General features: G+C 37.5%; 1 protein-coding gene across 18 annotated transcripts in view; it reads right to left on the bottom strand.

The window, feature by feature from the left end:
- The window catches only part of LOC131032586 (uncharacterized), a 94495-nt gene that overhangs the window by 5729 nt on the left and 62560 nt on the right, over positions 1-26206 (bottom strand). Inside the window, exon 5 of one of the 18 annotated variants that reach the window (XM_059216594.1) lies at positions 14257-14289. The exons of the other annotated variants lie outside the window; for them this stretch is intronic. The gene's annotated coding sequence lies outside the window, so the exon portion shown is untranslated. Of the gene's footprint in view, positions 1-14256; positions 14290-26206 lie in introns of those variants that run through there. 18 annotated transcript variants of the gene reach the window in all.

Below are 26206 nucleotides of genomic sequence, written 5' to 3'. Positions count from 1 at the left end.
GGTTCCTCTAACCTTAGACTTCTAAGCTCTAGGTTTTATTTTGATATATGTTTTGAACTTTTGATGCCATGGATTTCCCATTCCATGAATTTTGTAGACATTTGACACTATTTATATTTCTAATGTGTTATTTAGTTTCACTTATTCCCTTCAGCTCAAGCCTAAAACTTGCATTTATTCTTATATGGTCAATGTAAACTTGTGTATGTGTTCAAAGTAGCTTCTATTTGATGATATTATTGTGTCTTTAATGTTTATTTATTAAAGAATCCATGAAACAAGTTTTAAATCCTTAAAAATCTTTGAATTTCTTGGGTTTTTCAATTTGCCGAGTCTGGGCACCGAGTCAAAAATCAGCTTGCCAAGTCTGAGGAGAGTCTGAGTCTTGTAACACTGGTTTCAATTGCTAGATGGCATTTTAGGGAATTTAAACTTTTCGCACAAGGATTTACGAGTGTAAAGTCCATTTTTTTAAAAGCCTTAAATCACCATTATGTTTTAGGTGCCCAAGGGAAGGAGAAAACATAAAGAGTTTTCTGTTCTCATGGGGTACGTAGCATAGGAATATCTAGGGGGTTTTTTATCTCTCAAATGTCCACATTGCTGCAAAAAAAAAAAGGAGCTTCCTGTTGTTTGGCATTGAAGAAGTCATGGAAGTTCTGGCATGGTGCAAGACCAGCATTTGGTTGCATAATTTTCTCCCATGTTTTCAAGATTTTGAATAAGGGTTAGAATGGACTAATGGCATGTTTTGTAGAATTTGAAAGAGTCATCCTCCATTTGGGCATGGAAAATACACTTTGCTGTCAAAATGTTGAGATCCTTTGTCGGTATTTGTACTGTCAAGCATAAAAGCTTCTTAGTTGCTCCTTGCCTCAAAAAGTTTATACTTTTCTTTTTCTTTGGTTAAGCTTGTTTTCATTGTAATTGTCATGATTTAGTTTTACCATAATACAAGAGGGTCATCAAGTATTCATAACCTAAAGACTTTTTTCAAAGCCTCATTCAACCCTGCCCATGCATCATAATCTTGTCCCAGAATAAATAGGCTCTTATAGTGATTGGTATCCATAATAAAGGCAGAATAAGGAAGGTATGCTTTACATTGTTTCTGGAAGAGTTGAAGACAAAGATTTGCATTACTTTCCATGGCATGACTATGTGTTTACACAGTAGACAAGGGACAGACCTTGACATAACAGTCATAAAAACAATCTTGTTTAGGCAGGAAGGCATAGTCATGAGATAATGAAGGAGTAGGGTTCTCAAAGGAAACTCCTCACTGTAATAACAGAACTAAAGTGTATGCAGCTAAAGGGAAATTCCAAACATGTCAAAGATAGTCATAAAATAGTCTTACATAAGCAGTGGCATGCCCAATAGAGGAATTCAAAGGAGGAGTATAACAGTCCCAAAGCAAGTAACAATGACAATAAGGATAGAGGCATGCATAGGACAGTCCCACATATGATGATCAAGGTAAAATTTGAAGACCATAAAGCCTATAAGAATAATGGAGATTGACAAAGAGACAGAAGACTATATTAGTGCAGTCAAGCTAGAACAATGACAAGTTACAGTGAGCTTTAGAAGAAGAAGACAGCCACAGTCCTTATAATTAGCACAATGTTGTCAAGAGCAGAGCTTCAAGTCAAGATGAGAGAAAAGGTTTGTGACGAAGTTAAAGAGAAGAAATGACATCTTGATCATGGTAGACTTTGTGATGACTTGACAGTGACCTTGAACGATAAAGAAAAAAATAGCTATGACGGTGAGGAAGGCATGAAGACAGTCACCCACAATCACAATAATGTTATTTCTTTGAAGTTAGTCTTAATAAGGCAGATATAGCAGTGAGAACACAGTGAACAAAAAGGAAAGGATAGTCTCCATAAATTAATCACATAACCTGACCTATAATATGTTATGACAGTGGAAGAAGCATAGTCCAGTTGTGGCAGGCTAATAGGTAAAGGGAATGTTGAGATAACAGTTTAAAACAGAGGACAAAATCCTATTCACAAGTAAAGAATGCATAACAGCCTTACGGATGTCTATAATCATGAGAGAAGAATGTAAGGAAAGATATTTGCAACAAGCTAGAGTATAAAGAGACAACTCAATTGTCTAAAGACTATCAGAGTCCTTGAACAAGCATGCATACATATTTCAGTGGTAAAGGATGAGCATCATAAAGTACATGGAAGATTGTTAGTGATGAAGATAACAATGTTCATTGTTTACAGGATAAAGGCAGAGATATCTTGCAGTTAACCTATGAAAGGCATTCATCTTCAGGACTGTGAGCAATAGGACTACCATAATAACTGAAAAGATAGTCATAAGGAAATGCCATAGATGCACAAACAGAGTCTATAAGAGTTGCAGGTCAAGGTCACAAAAAGTAACACTGTAATGACATAAAGGCACAAAAGTTGCAAATAACAGGCAGTGAATGAAGCAATCAAGAGTGCATCATGATACAAAAATTCATGCTACAGGTCTGATTATAAGTATAAAGGCAGGTAACTTTTCTGTGAATCAAAAAGGTAATTAATAGTAGCGTCGCCCAATCTGAGACTCAAGCAAAAGACAGTCCTATTGAGCAGGCATGAAGAGGACAGTATTGAAGCTCAAGTGTGACAGTGACAACAACATCTCACTCACAGCTATTAAGGGGTCTTCAAGACACAAAACTTCAAGACATCAATCCCTATGAAAATAGAGGCAAAGAAGACACAATGAAAGTATGTACAACAGATTGTAGACAACCCATGCATGGAAAGAAATAGTGGCAATAAGATTGGAACCTATTGTGACGTTTTCACACATTGCCCTATTGCAAATGGGGACCCCCACTTTTTGCTTTCCGACTTAGTGTCCTAGTTTAGTTGGTCCAGATTGGTAATTGTCAAAGCCTTTAGCCTTTGCCTGTGAGGGGATTTTGTCTTGTCAGACCAAGATAGGGTGAGTCTTAAGAGTGCAAAGCTCGTCCTTAGGGTATGATCAAGTCAAGTGGTCATGTTCCAAGCCCGGGATCCATGGTCAAGTGTCAAACTGAGAATCAATGATGGAATTACAAATATTGTTAAAAGTTGTCAATATTGACAAGTGTTGCAAAATCTTGTCAAGATTGCAAAATTGTCATTTCTATCAAAAGTTGTCATCAAAATTGTCAAAAATGCAAGATGTTGTAACAATTGTTGTGAGTATGAATTGGAGTAAGAGTTGTTTTGATCATTTTGGGGGTGGAATTGCAAGTTTCCCTTGCAATTTCGCCCAATCCTACATTTAGCCTTTATACTAAACACACTTGGCTTGCAACCTTGCAATCTATGCACAACCACCTCAAAATTCCAACCTACGTCTCTTTACATGGCTATGAAGGATTTCCACTCGTCTTTGGGTTTCATTCACCTTGTTCTTGATCAATGCATGCATACGAAGGAATCCTGCACTTGATGTTTTATAAAAGAGCATTGTCTAACTCTATTCTTGCAATCAATGCATGGAGTCTTTCTATTTCTGCCCTTTGTTTTGTGCATTGGGTATGTCAAATTCCGCCTTGCTTCATGATGTCTATGCATGACATGAGTGCAAACCCACCCTATGTTTATTGTAATGTCCACTAATTAGTTATATTCTAAATTATCTTAAATTTTCCCAAATCTGAAATAGGTAATTAAGTTTTAAGGGAGTACCTTTGTATACTGTTTTCCTGCAACACAAAATTAGAGAACATATATGAAGTAATACTTATAAACTGAAATGTGTACTAATGAATTAGATTGAGTGATATAATTCTTTAATGTATTAATTACCATTAGTATTATTTGTTAGATAAAATCAGATTGTAGGTTAGTTGCCATTCTTTATTATCCAATCCTTAGTACACTAGGGTAGACTAGTTGGATAGGGTGTCGAAGAAACCCTCCACCCTAGGCCCAAGAGCAGATGCTACATCCCTCTTGACTCCATGTGGCAGGTTTTAAGCATCCATCATGGAGTGTTGTACCCAGTGAGGTGTCCTATCGTCGTTCCCCCTCATCACAACCACCTCCTCTCTTAAGCCCAAGAGCAGATGCTTCATCCCTCTTGGCTCCATGTGGCAGGGGTTAGGCATCCACTGTGGAGTGGTGTACCTAAGAGAGGGTCCCACATACATTAAGCAATAAGTTTGCAATTGATATGATTTTATAACAGTCTCGTAAGGGTTACAAGTTCTCTTAGTTTAGCATTATTATACCATCATATTAATCAGTCCTTATATTGTCCATATTAGTGTTATATCAGATTTTGTGACAGCATTAAATTACATTTAGTATCAGCTTTTAAATTCATCACATTTGTCACATCCCACGTCGAGCTCATTTGACAGGTCCTTAAATATATAAAATAAAGCACATTGGAAGGACTATCAAACACGGAAGGAGGCAAAAAGGAGACATTTGAAGTTATTAGGCATGGCGTGGGTATGGCTGGAGGAATGGTGTAGGGTGCAGAAGCCTGGACGTGGTTGACTGAGGAGGAATGGACGCGTCTATTCTGGCTCTAAAAAGACAGTACAGATTGACTAACATGCGTGTTAGTCGCACGTTTTACACCGTTGATTTTGCAGTTTAACGGTTGCAATTGACTAACCTGTCACTAACACGCTGTATGACAGGTCTATTTTGGAGCTAGAATAGCCGCGGCCAGGAGGAATGGGCACCCATTAATTAGAAGACTGGCGACAGAGGACGACTTCATTTATTGGAGAGTTTGGGGAAAAAGAAACCCGACCTTCATTATGCTTCATGGATGTCCATACCTTGAGGAAGAGCTTGCAGTTACCTTCCACACAGTTTATCGAAGGCAGGGAGTGTGCCAGATTTGCCTGAAACTTCCTTACGCCTTATAAAATCCATTTAGTGCGCTTCCAACAATCATGGCTAAAGCAAAATAAAGGGAATAGAAGAGACACATCGTAGAGAGGGGAGGTAGAAGCTGAGAAAGAGGGCACATACATCCATCCATTCAAGGAGGAATTTCATCACACACAGGAATACCCAAAGAAGAGCGATGGTAAGAACAAGCTAGGTGGAAGTTCGTTGCCCTTTTTGGGGTTGATTTCTTTTATTTAAGGGACACCATTTAGTGTGAGATGTGGAGAAAGACCAGTGGAGGGTGTGATCGAGTGTAGAAAGGAGGTCATAGGGAAACTCATGGTCATTTTGGAGTAAAATTCTTGACATCTAAGCCATGGCTGTCCCCAAACAGAGGCAATAGAGCAAACTGCAGCACTTATATCAGACATATTGTATAATTGGTTAGAGCTACTTACCCCTTCCTCTACATTTCTTTCCTAAAATAATGGTTAATTCTGATGAATCGAATTCTATAGCTGGAAAATAATTAAGGATGGTTTAGACATATGGGTACGTTGTCATATAAATTCAATGAGGCATCACTTACATTCAACAGATGACGCACCTCATGCATGTCACACATTCTAAAAGCATTTTGTTAGAATAGATCAAGTGCATTACGTAGGCCTTGTTTTTCTTGAGATACTATCTCAGCAATTTGTTTTAGTTGTCATGATTCTATTAAGAAATTGGTTTGTTGGGTTTGTTTTAGTACGGTTTATCTTGATGCTTCATGTTTAGCGAAATTTTAGTATGAAACCTTTATTGCAGCTATGGTAGTTTTGGAGACTAATACATATCTTCATATAAATATTATGAGAACCCTTGGTTGAATGTTCATTGGATGTATTTACTAGTAACTATGGGTTGGATAGATTCTAAATCTTTTGTATACTCTACAAAGGCAATTGCAATATTTTATAAGAATACACGATATTATTTTACTCATGTCCTTGATACAAGTAATGTGATGAAGTATCATTCTCATGATGAGTGTTGTGTGTATGAAACATAGTTTTGTCATAATTATATATGACCAAAACCATATACCATGGTACTTGTATAAGATCTTAGCACGATTTGATTTGCCTAGTATTATAATGAAAAGGGTGTATAAGATCTTAGCACGATTTGATTTGCCTAGTATTATAATAAAAAGGGTGAAGTTAAGTACCCTCTTTATGGGTTATCCTTGAAAATTACCATAGAGTTGGACATCTTGTGGACATTGGCATTGAAATAATCAAAAGTAAAGAAAAAGTGCATAGTTGGTTGTGAAATGGAGCAACAAAGAAATTTGAATGGTTAGTTGAAAAAATCAGATTTGAAGAGCGAATTGAATTAAGTTGATTTATGCATAATGCAATCCCTATGTCTTATCAGTCTTGATATACGATGGCATTAAATTATCATACGCATTGGCATTAATAAATGTAGCATTTCAACTCCTTGTGGCAATCCTAAAATGATTATGTTCTCCTTATATGTGACTAGTACACCCTTCAAGTTTAGGAAACATTAGACATAATAAGGTTGGTCGTCTAAGCATATGAAATTGGAATTATGTCTTTAAGACTTTTATACCTTTGAAGCCTATTGTACCTTTTCCTCTCCCGAGGAAAGGTGTGGAGGTATTATAAGGGAAATAATTTAGATAGAGATTATGACTCTCTTAAATATGTATCCACAATTATACTCATGGTACTACTTTAATGAATTCTTTATTGATGACTATCCTCTGTAATAGGTGTGCTTAGTATAATGGATCATAATAAACTCAAAATACTATAGCTAGGAGAGGCATATAATATTGTGTAATTATCGTTTTATTAGTCCATGATTAAGAAAAGTATCTTAGACCTTAATCCCTACCTTGAAATTAGGTGGCATCATATAGTTAAGTGATCCTATTGAGCTCGACATTAAGTGAGATATTATCCAGGTTTATGTCGCTCTTGTTTTAGAAATAATTTCAGTACCAAATAGTTATTTATTCTCTTTCCTAGGCTTGATATCAATGTGTATTTTAATTAAGTAAAATTTATGACATTTGGATAATAGTAATATTGGAAATTTTAGAAGTGGAGATATATTGAGAATATTTCGAGATGTGGGTACTTATGTGACTATTTGGGAAATTCCATTTTGGTGGAAATAAGTGTAATGAGTCCTTTAAGGTCATTTTTCTTCCTTGCTTAATGTAATGATAAGACATGCTATATAATTTTAAATGGCACTTGGGGTAAAGGCATTATGAGATTAAGAAAAAAATATTTATTGACCCCTTGACTATAAGAACCTAAGTAGTGAATCTATTATGTATATTTTCCAATGTAAGTACTTTTCTATGGATAAGAATGGGTGTGGTATAATTTGAGACCTCAACATCCTCAAAGGGGAGTGTTATAGTATGGGTTGGTAAAGCGTGTACTTGGCTATGTTTTCCCACACTTGATATGTGTTATTAATTAATGAAACCTTATTTATGGAGAACACGTGTGACCAAGAGGTGAATCTGTAAGAGGTTATATAATATTCTTGTCGATTAATTATGGTGAGGTCCAATCCAAGATATCGACATGCATGATTAGGGGTGATGTGTTATAGAGTTACTAAAATTGGAAAGTTGTGTGTAGGTCATGTTGATGTGCTTTTTATGCACATGCAAACACAGAATAAAATACCAAGGTATCTTATCCTCTCTTGAACAAAATCTCTCGGATGCTGAAGATTAGCTTAAGGATCACTTGAGAAGACTCGAAGGTTCATGAATGTAGGGTCACTACGTGTTGATAACCTCATTGGTTTGATGTGATTATGTTGGAATCACAAGGGGACTTACATTCGAATGCTTGAATGTTTAATTTGTTGGAACTCAATTATCTAATGTTGCAATCTAGTGATGCTCTTTGTCCTAAACTAGCTTGATTTAAAAAAAAGGGCAAAAGGAAAGGGTTGAGAGAGTCTATTCTACGGTCTAGAATGTAAGAACATAGATGAATGACTATATGGAACCCTACTGAGCGAGGTCTCACCATTAACTTGAACAATTTGACACAATTTGAGTGCAATCTTCTAGGGACATTTCAAAGATGTTCGAATCAATACCATCAAACATTGATCACTATTCAAATTAATGCATAAGCAATGGACGTATAACAATTCGAAGTTAGGCTCATATCACTCCACTTGACCACGCAAGGCGCACTTACAAGTAGCAAGAGGCTAGTGGTATGGATTAGGTGGATTCCACATGAATACATTCAACAAATTCCTCCACTCAATCTAATTACATGAAAGTAAATTGAGAAGTAAAGACCATGCAAATTGTTGAAGCAACAAATCAAATTCACCATAACTTCAATGAAATCAATTGTTCTCTACAACAAGGTCTCGCAACAATCTTTGCCTTCTCCTAATCTAATTTCTATTCTAATTGTTATTTTATTATCTCCTATTACTAACTATTAGCTATTAACCTTTGAAAATGAAGAACTTGAGCTTTATATAGAGAGCTCATTTACAATGAATAGCCAAGATTGAATCTCCATCAATGGCCAAGATTTTACAAAAAACCCTAATTAGGGTTTTTTTACAAACTCTCCTTAGCCAATGAGAAAATTACATTCAATGAGCGTGGATCAATAGATATCAAGGGTAGGTACATCGGAGTTTGTGCATTCATGTATGAGTTTGATTCATTGAACTTAGACACGTTGATGTGGACCCCTCGGAGTAGTGGAATGGTGACTGGGATGCCATTTGGGATGTCACTTCAATTTGCACTTTGTAGACTTGATTTGATTTATCATCATAAAGGGATATCCAAAGATATCTCTTGATACTCAACATTATCTTTGCTTGCTCAAAGTAGTGGTGATGTCCTCCTATCTTTGCTTGCTTGCCTTAGGATGGTTGTATGATCTCCCCTTTGCCATCTTATGATCTCTCCATGTCAATGTGATAAAATAAGAACCTTGAAGATAGCCATCCCTAATGCTTGCAGTTGTTGAACATTTGAAGTCTTTCAACCTAGTAGCACTTTGAGTCTTCTTCATGCATTCGAGGCGTTCTTGATGTTGATGAAGCTCCTTGAAGTGGTCCCCTTGTGTCTTGTCCTTAGTGTCGAAACTTTCTACTTGAGGTCTTTACTCCAATCTTCCTCCACCTGATCCTGTTGGATTTTGCCAAAATCAAGAGGTCAATGAAATGTACAAGATAGAGACATAATATGGGACAAGAATAAACTGTATTCTCATCAATGGAAAATGATCAACAATTGTTTTTAATACAATGTAGATGAGCCTGCTTATATAGGCAAGGCTAGGGATATGTATGAGCACACAAACATGACATGTGGCTCAATAAGAAACAAGGGTAGGTAGGAAATAGGTGTGGGTAGGTAGGAGAAATAATATAATATTCCACATGAGGTGGATCACCCACCGAAGGTGGAATTATCACTCCACAATAAGTGGATATGATAGTGTAATAACAAGATCAACACCATAAGAGGTGGAATTTCTCCTACACACACTATCCCAATGTGGCACAAACACCCAAGTGTCTCATATCCAAACTACTATGAAATGCATTATCCTAAGTAAACTTAAGTAAGTGTAATAATATCCATGATGAATAATTATTTACACCAACACCCCCCCTTAAGTGCAACTTAGGGGAATGCACTTAAGTCTACAATGCAACTAAGCAATGCAAGATGGGTCCCAAATACGAGGCCATGTTAGGTACCCATGAACAAATGCAAATGCATGCAAACCAATGCAATGAAATCTCTTACAAAGTGGGGAAAGAGAGAAAAACCCAATGGGAAAAAACCCTCCCCCAAAAGAGAGATGAAAGCTATACAAGAGAACTCTCAAAGAAATATGTGAGGAACAAAACCCCATGTGAGGAAAAAGTCCCCCCCATATGAGAGAAGAAGAGAAGTCAAACTGTGATCCTCCCTCAATGAAGAATCTGCACCAATGATAGAAGCTCGATGTATGAAGAAACTGCTCCACGAACGTCGAACAACATTCCTCCCCTTAGGAAGAAACAAAACCAAAGGTGTATCCATGAAGTCTCCCCGATCATGAAGGGAAGATGTATGAAGAAAACTCATGATGAAAGGAATCTCTGAAAACTGCTCAAGTGTCCCCATGTCGATGCTAAAAGATACCCCTTCCAAAGGTGGTAAACTGTGCCACACTGCTGAAAAAGGAACTCCAACATCTAGTGAAGATGAATGTAGAACAATAGCCAAAGACTCATGTGTCTCCTCAAAGCATAAAGAGACCTCCTCCAACTGTTGTACATAAGTATCCACAATCATGTCAACCTCGAAAGAATGATCATGTAGAGAATGAACAAGAGGGTCAGAGTGTGCCCTCGCAACAATTGAAGAAGGATCATCTTCATCAAAGAGAAGATGTATGTCATCAATGATGTCTCCCAAATCTGCAATGTAGGATTCCACAAACAAACCTGCAATATATGTCATGTAATCATCCCATGAATCTGAAGCTGGAAGACAATGTATATCCTGCTGCACTGAATCACATGAAGGCAAAACTGTCGCACTATCTGCATCATCAGGTGCAATAGGTGATGTGATATCAATATGAGAAGATGAAATACAAGACTCAAGAATGGGGTCACATGTGAGAATCCCCATGTTCAAGTGTCCAAAGTTCTCCTCAAAATCTGAATCATTATAATAAGTGTGATCATCATGTGTAGAATCATCAAATGTGAAATCATCATCATCAACAAAATCTGAAAAGGAGTATAACCGAGATGCATGATCAACCACCCCAGTCGCAATGATAGCTCTAGTCTCCATGTCTCTAATAAAAACTGAGTCAGGTGTGAACTCCACAACTCTCTTAGTTGTGCCATGTGTGATTTGATAGATAGAAAGGAGATTGTTTGTCAAGTGGGGTACACACAACACATCATTGAAGGAGTTATCCCCAATGTCAATAGATCCTTTCCCAATCACATCCATGTATGTATGATTGCCCATCAAAATCTGTGGCATGGTGCAAGGCTCAAATGTAGAGAACATAGACTGTGAAGATGCCATATGATGAGAAGCCCCTGAATCGAGAAGCCATCTCTCTGAATCATGACTGATAGTAGCACATAGAGCTTTTCCTTTTCTTGTTCCAAAAGAGTGAGTTTTTCCACTTGTAGAAGCCATGAATGCTTGCCCTTTTCCTTTTGAATGTGAGGAAGTGGAAGTTGATGAATCATCCTTCTTGCAGACTTTAGGCAAATCAATGTTATGCCTTTTGATGATATGTGTGAGCTCATCAATCTTCTTAGTATGGCAACGATGTTCCTCATGACCAATCTTTTTACAATAAGCACAAGTAGGTCTCTCTCTCTTTGGTGAATTATCTTTCTTGGAAGAGGATGAATCTCCTTGTTGTGGAGAAGATGGTGCTTTTTCTTTAGGCTTTGATTGCCATTTCTTCTTGTTTGAGTTGTCCTTTCCTTGATTTCCTTTGTTTCCTTGATTTGCCACTAATGCTTGAGACTTAGAAGAAGCCTTAAGAATGCCCATGCTTATCAACTTAGTTTGTTCCATCATCAACATTTCATTGAAAGCATCAAATGTAGGCATTTTGTAGCTTGAACCCATTGTCATCCTATGAGTTTGGAAACTAGAAACAAATGCTGCATATTCTTGTGGAAGCTTGCCTATCAAGTTGAATATCAATTGAGTATCCTTCTTATCAATGCCACAATCTTTGAGTTGTGCCCTCAACTCATTTGCCTTAGTGACATAATCTTGTATAGTATCAAAGTTCTTGGGATCTAACATGGTGAGATCACTATCAATTTGATATCCCCTAATCTCATCAACTTGACCATACAAGTCTTGAAACTTTTGCCAAGCATCCTTGATTAGAGTACATTTCTCAATATGAAAAATGAGATCCTTTGATACATACTTTCTTAAGGTACCAATTGCCATGATATTTTTAGTGAGCCAATCTAAGTGACCAACTAGATCAGCCTTAGGATCAGCTGGAGCAATAATAGTTCCATCAATGTAATGAGTGAGTCCTTTTTCCATAAGTTTACTCCATGCATCAATTTTCCAAGTAGCATAGTTATGTGGAGTTAAGATAGGAAACTTAGAAGAACCCATAGCAGCAAAAAGGAATGAACACAAGAGCACAAAAGCACAAGAGACACCCCCCAAATTCAATCAATCAAAGTACCCCCCCCAAAAGTGATGATTTTGGCACTTTATACTTAGTGCGATTACAATGAGCCACTTGCAAAACAAGGCAAAGTGGGCTTATGATGCAAATTTTACAACTTCCCAAATGAGATACAAGAGACTTCAATCAATAGTGCAATGAATCTAACTGAGATTCAAGCAAATATACAAGTACCAAGAGAGCCAAAAATGGCCAAGATCTGAAAGTACAATTTCTACTTACAATGACATCAATCTGATAGCATCATGTGAAAGTAGACAAAAAAAATACGCACTTTCAAAAAAAACGGCACCTAAAAAGGAGGTTGGATGACCCAAAGCGAAGCCTTTGAAGTTGCAAAAACTGGGATTACTCAGGGACAGTCACCAAAAACTGCATTTTCTGAAAAATCCGTGTATCAAAATCAAAAAATTCTTTCACCACTGCGGAGAGCACGAAATTCTAGCCCATTTCAAAAAAAATTGCACCCAAAAAGGAGCAAAAATGAGCAAGTTATGGCCATTTGAAGTTGAACTGCAAAATCAAAAATGCAAATAAGAGGGGGTCCAAAAATTTTCAAACCCTGCTGATGTGGCGCTGACGTCAGCAAGTCACGCGATTAAATTTGACGGCCGTATGACCGTCGCAAAAACTTTGCCCTGCTGACTGGGCATCCGTACTGTACGGACGGTTGACGGTGTGATCCGTACTGTACGGATGATGATGTGGCAGGATGACTGGGCGATGATGTGGTGTCCGTACGGATTAGCTACGTGGCACGCTGACGTGGCAGACGGTACAATCTACGTGGGTGTTGACTCGACGTAAGGATGGCTGGGTTCGTTGACTGTGTCCGCGTGGCGGTGTGTTGGCACCTGCAGGTGGGCCGCGGAGGAGCGGCGGGAGGAGCTAGCCGGACGAGGGGACACGCAGCGTGCTCGGAGCGGCACGGGCCGGGAGGAGCCGAGGAGGCGCTGCTGGGGGCCGCTTCGGCTGTCTTCGGCGGAGCAGGGACCGGCGGTCGTGAGCTCAGGCGGCGGCGAAAGGCACGGACGAGCAGCAGGGAAGCTGTGCTCGGGGAGCGGCGCCAGAAGCTGCCGGAGAGGAGGCGGTGTCGGGTACAGTCGGCCGGCAGACATGTACGATGGCACAGCGAAACGGGTACGCGCGCGCAGAGTACGGCGAGGACGGCAGGGTGCTGACAGGTACGTTCTACGCAAGGTACCTGTAACCTGCAGGTACGATCGGCACGGGGGGGGGTCTGTGGACCCCCCAAAAAATCTTTTTTTTTTTTTTGATTTCTTTCTCAATTTTTTTTCAAATCTTTTTGATCTTTTCAAAAAAAAATTCAATTTTTTTTTTTGATTTTTCAATTTTTTGAAAAAATTTTCTGAAAAAGGAAAAATAAATTTTTCCAAAAAAAATATAAAAAATTTTCGAAATCCGTACGATATAGGGCAAAAATGGAGAAAAAAAATTTCTCACCAAAATAGGCCAACTTTATAACCAAAATTCATGGAAATGGCCTTCTGGACGCAATGGAGAGGTTGGATCTGGTCTAGGACGCCTCCAAAAGATGCTGCTCCTCAGATCTGCCTCTTGACGTCGCAATAATGCCTCTTCAAGACGAATCAATGAGACTCCAAAGGCTCTGATACCATGTTGGATTTTGCCAAGATCAAGAGGTCAATGAAATGTACAAGATAGAGACATAATATGGGACAAGAATAAACTGTATTCTCATCAAAAGAAAATGATCAACAATTGTTTTTAATACAATGTAGATGAGCCTGCTTATATAGGCAAGGCTAGGGATATGTATGAGCACACAAACATGACATGTGGCTCAATAAGAAACAAGGGTAGGTAGGAAATAGGTGTGGGTAGGTAGGAGAAATAATATAATATTCCACATGAGGTGGATCACCCACCGAAGGTGGAATTATCACTCCACAATAAGTGGATATGATAGTGTAATAACAAGATCAACACCATAAGAGGTGGAATTTCTCCTACACACACTATCCCAATGTGGCACAAACACCCAAGTGTCTCATATCCAAACTACTATGAAATGCATTATCCTAAGTAAACTTAAGTGTAATAATATCCATGATGAATAATTATTTACACCAACAGATCCTTTTGATTTATTTCCTTGCTTCCTGCAAAAAAAGCAAATGGGCATCAATCTCACATGATATATAACCTTTACACACTCCCATTTTGACTTGATCTCTTATTCTACATGTGCAGGTCTGATATGTGTTTCTATAGGGGAAATTGCTCTTTTTGATAACTGGATTCACTGTCTAAAAGGTAAACTTAATGTCCTAGGGCAGATCTAGGCTGTCTAATGATGAAATCTGTCTTCCTTGATCATCAGGTCTGCACCTTCAAATTCTGATTTCGCCCTTGTACGACAGCAATTCACTTATATTTTGATGAAATTCGCTTATGTGCTGACAAAATCTGATGTCTAGTTGGAGAAATTCACTGACCTGCTGACAAAATTCACTGATGGAGAAAGATAATATTTTGGTTTGATGTTAAAATGATCTTTTGAACTCCCTTATATATGCGACCTAGGGTAAAGATATGCCTTTTGGGATGCAAGGCCGACTTGATCTAGTGTAAACAAAATATAAATCATCCTTCTTGATACTGGCCAACTTGGTAAATCATACTCTCCCTTCTATGAATTCGAATTTTTTATTTTCTTTAGGTGCCAAAATGTTAGTTGTTTTTAAATTTCGCTTTGGATCTTATGTAAGGTACATGCACTTTGCTCTAGATAATGATTTTGCTCTATGTCCTTGCTAGGGAAAAGTCCTAAATGTCAAATTCTCTCTATGACCATCCCAAGGAAAGGACCTATACCATAAACTCGCTCACTGTCCTTTGAGAGGACAAGACTCCTAAGATGAAATTTGCCCTTTGTCCTTGCTAAGGACAGGACCTAAATCAAAATTCATTTGCTTACCTTTGTAAGGTGTCTTCTCATCAATTCGCTTCATGTTATTTGGGCAATCAAGGCTAAGATGAGTGTTTTTCTCTATGTCCATTGCAAGGACATGCCCTATATCATAAATTCACTCTATGTCCTTGAGAAGGACAAGGTCAAAGTGAGGTTCGCTCTCTATAACCACTACAAGCACATGATCAAGTTCGCTTTAAGACCACTACAAGGACAAGGCTATAAACAAAGCTCAGATTAAGACACATTCTAGTTCGCTCAACCATTAGCATGGAAAAGGCATGCAAATCAACAAGGACAAAGTCAAGATAGGTGAAACTCGCACTATGACCTCCCTAAGGACGGGACCTATAATGCATTTTCGCTCTTTGACTAACCCTAAGGACAAGCTTCAAAAGAGGAACTTGCTCTATGTCCTTTGGAAAAACAAGCTCCAAAACATAATTTGCGCTAAGTCCTTGATGAGGACATGCCCTAAAAGTTTAAAACAAATCGCTCCAAGATACATTCTAAGGACAAGACTTAAAAGATGCATTCGGTCCAAGCTGATGCAAGTTAAGTGAAGAAGCTCGCTCACCATCCTTGAGGAGAATTTCGCTCACCGTCCTTGGTAAGGACAAAGTATGATAGATGAAACTCGCTCTATGACCTCCTTAAGGACAAGGCCTATATAACAATATTTGACAATTCACCTCCTGACTTTTACAAGGAAATGAATCTCACCACTTCCTTTCACCTCATCTTAGGTTTGAACCTTAAGTTTTCCAACTTCTCCATATGAAAGAATCATCAGTTCAAACCCCTAAGAACACCTATATAAAAAATTCACTATGTGACCTTCGGAAGAACGGGACCTAAAACAAAGTTTCGCTCTAGGACTTGAGCAAGGTACAGGTCAAGGCATTTAAGCCAATTTCAGTCCAATGACGGTTTTGATGAAAGCTTTGTTCTCAAACTGGGGCAATGTAGCCAACCTTATGACTAACTCTTAACTTGACTCTTTCTCCTAACTTTGCTTGACTTGCTCAATCTCAAATCACTTTTGCAACACTTGATGTCCTACTTCACTCCACTCAAGAGACCAACCTGACATGATGACTCTCTAGCTACTTAAGAAACCTTCAATGCAAAGACTAATAGCAAAGATCCTAAGACAACCCAGAAAGCAAAAAGTGGGGTCCTCATTTGCAATGGGGCGATGTGTGCATACCTCACAACAGGTCCTTTGAGAGACCTTGTAAGGAGAACTATGGGTGACGAAGCGATAACGTAGGCGGTCCTTGGGTGAAGGATGCCCCTATGGCCTCAAGTCCATAGGGGTAGGGTCTAGGGGAGGAATAACTCCAAGGTTTGGGGTTGTTCCTAACTTGTCAACCTTTCCTCTCTAATAGGCTTTGAAAGAGACCAAATAGGCATTAGAAGATTATGAAGAGGTAAGAAAGTCTTATAACTTGTACATTTAATATAAATCATGTTTTTGAATGATGAGTTGATAAAGTGAAAGGGTAGACCACCTTATGGTCAATTTGTTTGTCTAGTGAGTAGAGGTTGTCCTATGTTGGATCCAAGTCATCTCATGTAGTTGATTGATTTAATCCTAGACCTATAAGATTGTGTATACTCCTAGATCAATCAATTACAATCTATTTGTTCTGAATTAGGAATCTCTCTTCCAGTTATAGTGCTAAGCTAAGTACAAGCGCTGACTTTTATGGCAACGGATGGAGATAGGACCCTACAAGAGCAAAGGTAGAGGATAGTATTCCTCTAGCACATAGACTAGTCCACTCTATCCGAGGTGATCACCGAAGGATAAATCCTATGGCCTGCTTAAGATAAGAGTATTCGCTCGAGATTGACAGTAGTCAAGGAGCGTACAATGCCAGTAGACTACTAGTCGTATCACCTAGTTAGCGGATGGATGCCGCCAATTGCATGCAGGCGAGGGATATCCGTGTTAACCCAGGGTTTTTGGACGGATTCTGCTAGGAGGATGTAGGCCCGAGGGCCAATCGCATGCCAGCAATGGATGTCCTTGTTGCTTAGCCATCCGTTGGACTGCAGGGAAGAGAATTTCTAATGAAAAATAGGTAGGTAATAATTGGACCAAACCTTGTGTAATTTGGGTATATATTTATGTGGAAGTGATATACTTGACTTGTTAGGATGAGGATAGACTCCCGGTGTAGTATGGGATACATTGAACCTTGTTCCCACTTGCTCGTTGGTGCAAAAGACTAGACAGAATAATGTGTCCCACGGTGTAGTGCGTAGTGCACCGACATTTCTTTTATCTAGGATGCACTATGGGCAGGAGGTAGCTAGTTTTTATGGATATGTCAATTCCTCATTGTATAAATGCTAGTCACTAGGTATGTGATGCCTCTTGAAGCTAGTCTCTATTTCAAGAGATGTATACTGAAGCTAGTCCCTATGAGTTTGGGACGTATGCTAGAGCTAGACACTTTGTATATATATGACATAAGCCAGAACTAGTAAGCATGTGAGTGATATGTGCGAGCTAGTCCCATGTGTTTATGGGAAGTGTTCTTGAATCACTCTCTATGGATTTGTGAAAATTGTGAAAGGATATGACCCTTAAGTAATCTGGTATCTTTGTACGTTACTTGATGGCAATTGGTTAATGCTTTATTATTATTGGACTAATATGATAAATAGTTATGGTTTAAAGAGAGATCAAATCTCTTATACAAGAGGAGAGAATGAACTCCCTCTAACACTCAAAATGAACTAAGTAGCCTCTGACTTCCTTCGAAGGGATACGTAGGCAAGGTCGACGGTGATGTTACTGGATGCTTTGATTCCTTTCCTTTATATCTCGCAATGTGAGGGAGAGGTCACACCTCTTCATCATGTATGCCCTTTGGCAAGAGACGCACCCTTTCACCATTAGCATTCTTTGAGAGAGTGCAACTCTTCATTATGTTTGCCCTTTGAATGGGACACAACCTTCACAATCAGATTTGCACTTCTTATTTAAGTCAGTTCTGCACTTTTGATTCCCCCCAAATTATCCTCCTCTCAAATAAGGTTCTCTTCTCTCTTTTATATCTTATTATTGAGGGAGTCACACCTTTTCCTTCCATGTCTTTTGACCATTCATTAACTTAATTAAATTTTAATTAATTATATTTAATTATATTCTTTTATATTTTAATTTAATTTTTAATATTTAAATTTTATTATTATTATTTACTATTAAATTCTATTTCAAAGTGGGGATATTATAGTGTGCCCTTCCTGAAATTGCTTGTCCTCAAGCAATAATTGTTTTAACTAAATCTTCTCAATGTGTGTATCCTTAACTAACCCTAGCAATGGTGATTGCAAAACGATTTTGGTTATTCCTACGGATATCTCTTTGAGACAAGGCAAGGAATAAACTTCTTATATTCATCAAGATCTTATACTATCATTGCACGATTTGAGCAATTTTACTCTCACACATTCTTCCTTACTATAGGTTTTTCAACAGCCCCTATGTTATCCTTCATGTTTGCAAACAATGGGCTTAGGGTGATTTAAAACATGCACCCCATTTAGAGTATAGTCCTTAAACATTATAAGTACTCATAAGGTATACTAAGCATATTCAAGGAAGGCACACACACACATGAAGTAATCACGTTGAAACATGAAGCATAAAAAACATTCATACTAAAATTACATGAAGCAATCTCATAAGATGCAAGCACATCCATGGATACACATGAAGCATGGTCATAAACACGTGGAAAGCATAAAGCATTTGCATGAATACATGCAAGGCTTGTAGTATACATGCAAGTCTTGAAACATAAACATAAGTAATGCATGAAGCAATACCCATAAATACATGTAAGGTATGAAGCGTATATGTTACATAGAGCTGCAAAGCATACATATGAAACACATATGGAGTAAACACTTTATGTATGAATCCAATATATCAAGTATGAAGCATGCACATGAATACATAAGACACGAGTCATACACATGAATATGCATAATGTGTAAAGCACGAAACACATAAGGCAAGAATCTTCATAAAACATGAAGTATAAATATGGTATGAATACACATGAAGTGTACACATGAATACGCGTAACACATTAAGCATGAATTATACACATGAATTCACTTAGAGCATGTGGTATACACGTAGCATAAAATATACATGTGAGACATGAAGTAACACACATAAACATCATAAGACATGAAGTGTACACATAAGGCATGAAATAATGGACACATGTAGGCAAGAAGCAAAGCTATGAGTATACATAAGGCATGAAGTCATGAATACATGTAAGGCAAGAAGCAACACACATGGATATACGTAAAACATGAAGTAAAGCACGTAAGGCATGAAGCAGCTACGTAAAGCATGGATAATACATATGAATACACAAAGGGCATGTATCATGAAGTATACAAAGGAATACATGTAAGGCCTGAATCATGCACATAAGTACACTTAAGACCACATCATACATGAGAAAAACACACGTGGAAAACACATTATGCAGAAAGCCAAAATGTCAATTATGAAGCATGGATAAACAAATACACATGAAGTATAGACATGAATATGCACAAGGCATGAGTCATCCACATATCATACATGTAAACAATGAAGTAGTACATACACATAGGTACAAGCATATATGAGAAATGCACTTATGGAGTGGATATGCTGAAGAAACATTAATCATGAAGCACATATGAATCAATTCACTTGATTCGTGAAGCATATATGTGAATAAAGTTAAACATATTGATCGATCTTCCTATTGACTAGAATGTATTCATTGTTTTAGCCTTACCCTACAGGATGGCAAGATCAAGGCTTTGATACCACTATAATGTCCACTAATTAGTTATATTCTAAATTATCTTAAATTTTCCCAAATCTGAAATAGGTAATTAAGTTTTAAGGGAGTACCTTTGTATATTGTTTTCCTGCAACACAAAATTAGAGAACATATATGAAGTAATACTTATGAACTGAAACATGTACTAGTGAATTAGATTGAGTGATGCAATTGTTTAATGTATTAATTAATTTAATTATCATTAGTATTATATTTGTTAGATAAAATCAGATTGTAGGATAGTTGCCATTCTTTATTATCCAATCCTTAGTGCACTAGGGTAGACTAGCTGGATAAGGTGTCCAAGAGACCCTCCACCCTAGGCCCAAGAGCATATGTTACATCTCTCTTGGCTCCATGTGGCAAGTGTTAAGCATCCATCATGGAGTGGTGTACCCAATGAGGTCTCCTATCACCGTTCCCCCTCATCACAACCACCTCCTCTCTCAAGCCCAAGAGCAGATGCTTCATCCTCTTGGCTCCATGTGGCAGGGGTCAAGCATCCACTATGGAGTGGTGTACCAAAGAGAGGGTCCCACATACATTAAGCAATGAGTCTGCAATTGATATGATTTTATAACAGTCTTGTAAGGGTTACAAGATTCCTTAGTTTAGCATTATTATACCATCATATTAATCAGTCCTTATATTGTCCATATGTGTTATATCAGATTTTGTGACAGCATTAAATTACATTTATTATCAGCTTTATAAGTTAAATTCATCACATTATATTTCAAGTTATCATCATTATAGAATTAATTCCCATCACATTTATATTCTTATTATATCTGATTATGTTCATGTATCAGATTGTAGTATCCACTATATTTACTGTATAACTGTGATTATTTATCAGATGATCAGCTATGTTACCACCTGTCACTTAATAACAGTTCTGATCTGAACTGATCGATGGTGATGTTACTGGATGCTTTGATTCCTTTCCTTTATATCTCTCAATGCGAGGGAGAGGTCACACCTCTTCATCATGTATGCCCTTTCACCATTAGCACTCTTTGAGAGAGTGCAACTCTTCATTATTTCTGCCCTTTGGAAGGGACACAACCTTTCATAATCAGATCTGCACTTCTTATTTAAGTCAGTTCTGGATTTGTGATTCCCCCCAAATTATCCCCCTCTCAACTAAGGTTCTCTTCTCCCTTTTATATCTTATTATTGAAGGAGTCACAACTTTTCCTTCCATGTCTTTTGACCATTCATTAACTTAATTAAATTTTAATTAATTATATTTAATTATATTCTTTTATATTTTAATTTCATTTTTTATAATTAAATTTTATTATTATTATATATTATTAAATTCTATTTCAAAGTGGGGACATTACATTTATGCATGAAGAGCACTCAACTCCAACCTTGTAATGCATGCACTTTCCAAAATCCCGACCTTATAGGTTCATACACAAGTACTTGCTGATACTGACCTTTGTTTTGTGCAGAACAACATGAAGTCTCCACTGGTCAATGCATGTGCATAGGTAATTTCCACCTTATGCATTTATGCATGTACCTTGTGAAAACCTGCCATCTCTTGACTTGAACAAACATGTAATTAATTCAATGAAAGCCAACCAAAAATGAGGTTGTCAAAGACATGTAGGTGAAGAGTTTTAAGTTGATGAAGTTGGCTCAGAGTAGGAGCCCTTAAAAATGGAAAGGTAGGGTGTACATAGTACGTGACACCCTAAAAAGTCCAAAATCCTACATGAAGAAATGAAATCCCCGAAATCTTACATGATCAATGCAAAATCCCGATTTCATGCATGATAGGCATTAAATCCCGAATTTGTACATAGCACCTACAAAATCTAAAAATTATACATGAAATTCAGACCTAGTTTGCAGGCTAGACCTAATGTGCATGGCAGAGATAATATTAAATGCAATTTGAAGGATGATAAGGATCAGCACACAATCTTCTATGTATACCCCTCTCAAGCGTAAAAAAATTGTAAATTTGGAGAGCCAACCTGTTTTGAATAGAGGATACAAAGGGGTGAAGTGTATGAATGATAAGACAGCCGACCTAAGGTTTGAGTTGTAAACTGTGAATGCTCAGATCAGTATGCTAGCCGAGCTTGGGGGAGAGTTTTGAGGGTTTGAAAATGCAACAAAAGATGCAAAGCAGCTGACCCCTTATTAAGAATTGGTGATCGGATGATAGCATGTATAAGTTTAGGTGTGAAAACATAATTCTTTTCATCAATCAAGTGCGATTCAAGGAGATTTAAGGAGCAGAACTTACCATGAATGCAACCAACAGCAAAAGTGCGAATAATTTGAATTAAGAAGATCAACGATTGCAAGAGAGGGTAATAATTCCAAAAAACAATGCATCAGACACCTTGACTTCCAAATTTGTGCATGAGCAAGCATGAATCTTGATTTTATGCATGCCATGATGAAATTTCCTAATTTGTACACAACATGGTCAAAAGTCCAAATTTTGTGCATGGGCATATGAAAAATCCGAAATCCTACATGATGAAGGCTAATTCCCAAAAAATTACATAGCATCCCCCTAAATCCAATTCTATGCATGCACCATCAAGAATCCCGCAATGTATGCAAGAGTACTAACAAATTCCAATTTTATACAGTCTCTCAAATCCCAAAATCATGCACGGGGGATTGAAAAATCTGAAGTCTTATACAAGAATACATGAACATATTAAAGTCAATTGTTCGCATTGTAAACCTTGGAGTTGTCTCATTTGATCATATTATTTAGCATATGAGGTTTCTTTGTTCAAGAGAGGGTAGAATACTTAGTATTTTATTCTATGTTAGAAGTGCATAAAAAACAAATCAACAGAACCATACCAAGTCCAAATGATGATGTCAGAACTTATAGTTTCATGTCAATTAAGAAAGATGACAGCCCTTTGTACACTAGCTAATGACAATTCAGACAGTAGTTTTTCTATGAGTAAAGAACAAAATTAATGAGTCACCGTCAAACACAGATCAGATTAAATACATTGTAGTTAACATGAAAATGATGATCCTTTGTCAATGGCAGGGCAGTTTTATCGAAGGGGCAGACTCCAAAGATTGGAAAGAGAAATGGTCACAAGGCTTGAAGAAAGCATTAAAGGTAATTACAGTGAAGAAAGTTCTTTGCAAGATACATCTCAAGAGAGCAGCTATAACCATAATAAAGCTACCAAAGTAGGTCTGAAGAAAATTCTGCTATGCTGTAAGTAAAAGGGGCAGGTCTGATATAAGCTTTAAATGCCTATGCTCAGAAATGAGAAAACCTTCTCAATACGTACTATATACCAAAATGTGGCAGTCTATCTATGCCTTCCACAACTCAGAAAAGACCACTCGAGACCCACATGACAGTCAACAAGGACAGCTAGCAAAGATTACAAAGTCTGAAGTCTACATGCATAACAGCAGTCAACAAACACAGGATAGAGAGCAGATCTAAGTCATACATAGTGACTGTCAATAGACATAGTGAGAGATAGGTGTGAGAAAAATGGCAGAAATGCATGACAGAGTTTGTAAAGAATGGACAAAAGCAATACATGATGACAGTGCTTCAAAGAGACCTAAATAAATGGGCAGCAAGCAGACAAGAATACATGATGAATACATGGCAGAGGTGTCAAAACACTATTCTAGAAGGATATCATACGCCTCAAGAAGTCCTTCTACTTCAAACTCTCAAAGAACACGTCCTATCTCTTTGCTGATGGCATTTAAGACTGTAATGGAGCAGTTTGAGCAGTTATAGGGGCTGCATATCCATCTTCAACACATTTGTCAGCCCATTCAAGAGTTGATCGACAAAAGAGTGAATACATGGGTTGAGGGAGGTTGATCAAGCAAGTAAAGTGGGATAGGTGTCAAGCCACCTTTCAAGGCATTTTTCACTCAGTTCTTGCTTTTTGACATTGCATTATAACTGCAAAGAGTTCTTACAGTTTTGAAGACAAGTGTTGTAGCTTGCAGCTCTACCTTTGCAGAAATACTGTTTTGTAACTCAAATGCCGTCACCTTGTGATGAAAAATAACAATGTATTTTCATTTTTCAAAGTATTTTTTTAGACTTATACTTCTGTAAAGAGCATCTTTCATCCATAAAGATCTCATATTTTTGCCTTCTCAAACACAGTCTTGTGATTTATGTGAAATCCTTTTTAACATGTCTCATATCTGCACCTGCAAGCAGAAAATATATGCATTTTTGTGCAGGTTGTCGGTTGTGTAGTGTGTGTAAACAACTATATGTTGTAGAAACACTCAAACCTTCCTACCAAATATTGATGTGTGAATATGCGTAAAATTTTGAGTTGTGTAAGAAATGATTGAGTTATTGAATATTGTGTGTCAAAACAACAATATGAATCTGAAATCTAGTTTGGTGCATCACCTTGGTAGTTGTAGGTCTTTTTCAAAGCATTCTTCTTTCCCTTTTCCCAGCAAGCAGTAGATTAGGTGAAGTACTGAAAGGAACAAAACCTTCTCTAGAGGTTCATCTCCACTACAGGTCACCCACAACCTAGAAATGATCCAATGTGTCACAAGTTTACTGAGTTAATAGCTCAGTAAAGGGTGCAGACTTTTGTGATAACAATTTCAAAAAATTTGGCATGCCCAATGGGATGGTTTGGACTATTGCAATCCATAACTCTTCCATGCATTGTTGGTGTTAGGTGTGTATATCGGTAATTTCTGCCTTTGGAGGCAATTTTTATACACACCTGGTGACTCTGGAAGGTTTAAATGTACGAGTCTCAGGAAGATTGTGTTGGATGTGAAAACACAAGCTTGATTTTCTTGATTTTAAAAGATTTCAATGAAACTTCAGCTTGTTTAAATGCTTCAGCATGTCTTCATTTCTTGGAAAGATGCCTTATCATCCTCCATATCATGAAAATGTTGCTTATATATCATCCTGTCATCCTTATCAAACTGAGCATGTAGCTGGTTTCACTTCGAATACTTTTGCTACAGAAAACTATCAGCCTTCTCCATATGCTTGCCACCCACCCACCCTGCTCAAACTTTGTTGTCCTCATTTTTGAATTTTCAAAAATGTGACAACCCCTACAAATTTTTGCTAAAAATATGTCATTTTTCCCTCCAAGGTACATTTTACCAGGTCCAATACTCACATTTGTTAGTGTCAAATCATCAAGGGGTGTCTTTGCCATCGTTGTCTAGGTTTTGGTGAGTTTTGGCCTTCATTTTCCTAGCTTTCTGTGCAATTTCGGGTTTCAGAGCAGTCATTGCAAGTAGGAGATTTTTGCTTGAAATTTGAGATTTTAAGGCTCTAGATACGTTTTCCAAGGCATTTTTCCATCACCTAGGAATCCATTGATGAATCCAAGTCCTTCACCTCCATTTTTGTCAATTTTCATTGTCCTAAAGTTGGGTTTTTCTTCAATTTCGGATTTCAAAGCAATAACTATAAGTTGGAGATTTTACTCTAAGGCACACTTTTTGAAGCAAAATTCTTGCTTCTTTTTGAACTGAACTAATCTTTGGTTCATCCTTGATCCATGTTTCAAATTTCATCACATTGAGTTCATTTGTTTGGTCTTTCCTCCAAAATCAGGTTTTGATCTTTGAACTTGGAGTGGGAAATTTTCTTTCTTTTGCAAGAAAGAAACTTTTGCTTTCAAAGTAATTGGAACTTTTTCAAACAGTTACAAGTGAAATCTTTTAAAGATGTGTAACTTGTAACTTGTTGTTTCTTTTCCATTCTGTAGGGACTTTTTGAGCATATTACAAGTGAATTTAAAATTACAAGTTTATAAGAACTTGTAATTACCCTTTAAAGTTCCTACTCTTTCCTTTATTTTTCTTTGTTTTGTACGTTTTAAAACCCGATTACAAGTCTTTTGGTGAGTTTTATGTAGTTATTTTTAAAAAGTAACTTGTAATGAGCCATGAAAAAGTCGAAATCAGTTTTGAAATGGATTTTAAACTTGCTCTTGCTCATATGAACCCCGAGTGGAGAGATTTTTGGCATGAAGAACACTTGGTAGATCTGCAACTTCAGTTAATCCTTGTTTCTCACCCTATTCATGCCATGTTTTGGCAGTTTTTTAGTTGGTTTTCTCCTCTTCTTTCATGGCCACGTGTGTAGAGGAGGCGTTTTGGTATGCGTTTTCATCTTCTCTTCACGTTTTAAGGAAGAGTTGAGTCTTTGTTGCTAGGTTACAAGGTCAGATTTGCTAAGACATGGTA

This window comes from Cryptomeria japonica, chromosome 2 (assembly GCF_030272615.1).
Source record: "Cryptomeria japonica chromosome 2, Sugi_1.0, whole genome shotgun sequence".
Lineage (NCBI taxonomy): Eukaryota > Viridiplantae > Streptophyta > Pinopsida > Cupressales > Cupressaceae > Cryptomeria > Cryptomeria japonica.
This window is presented reverse-complemented; position numbering and strand designations above follow the sequence as displayed.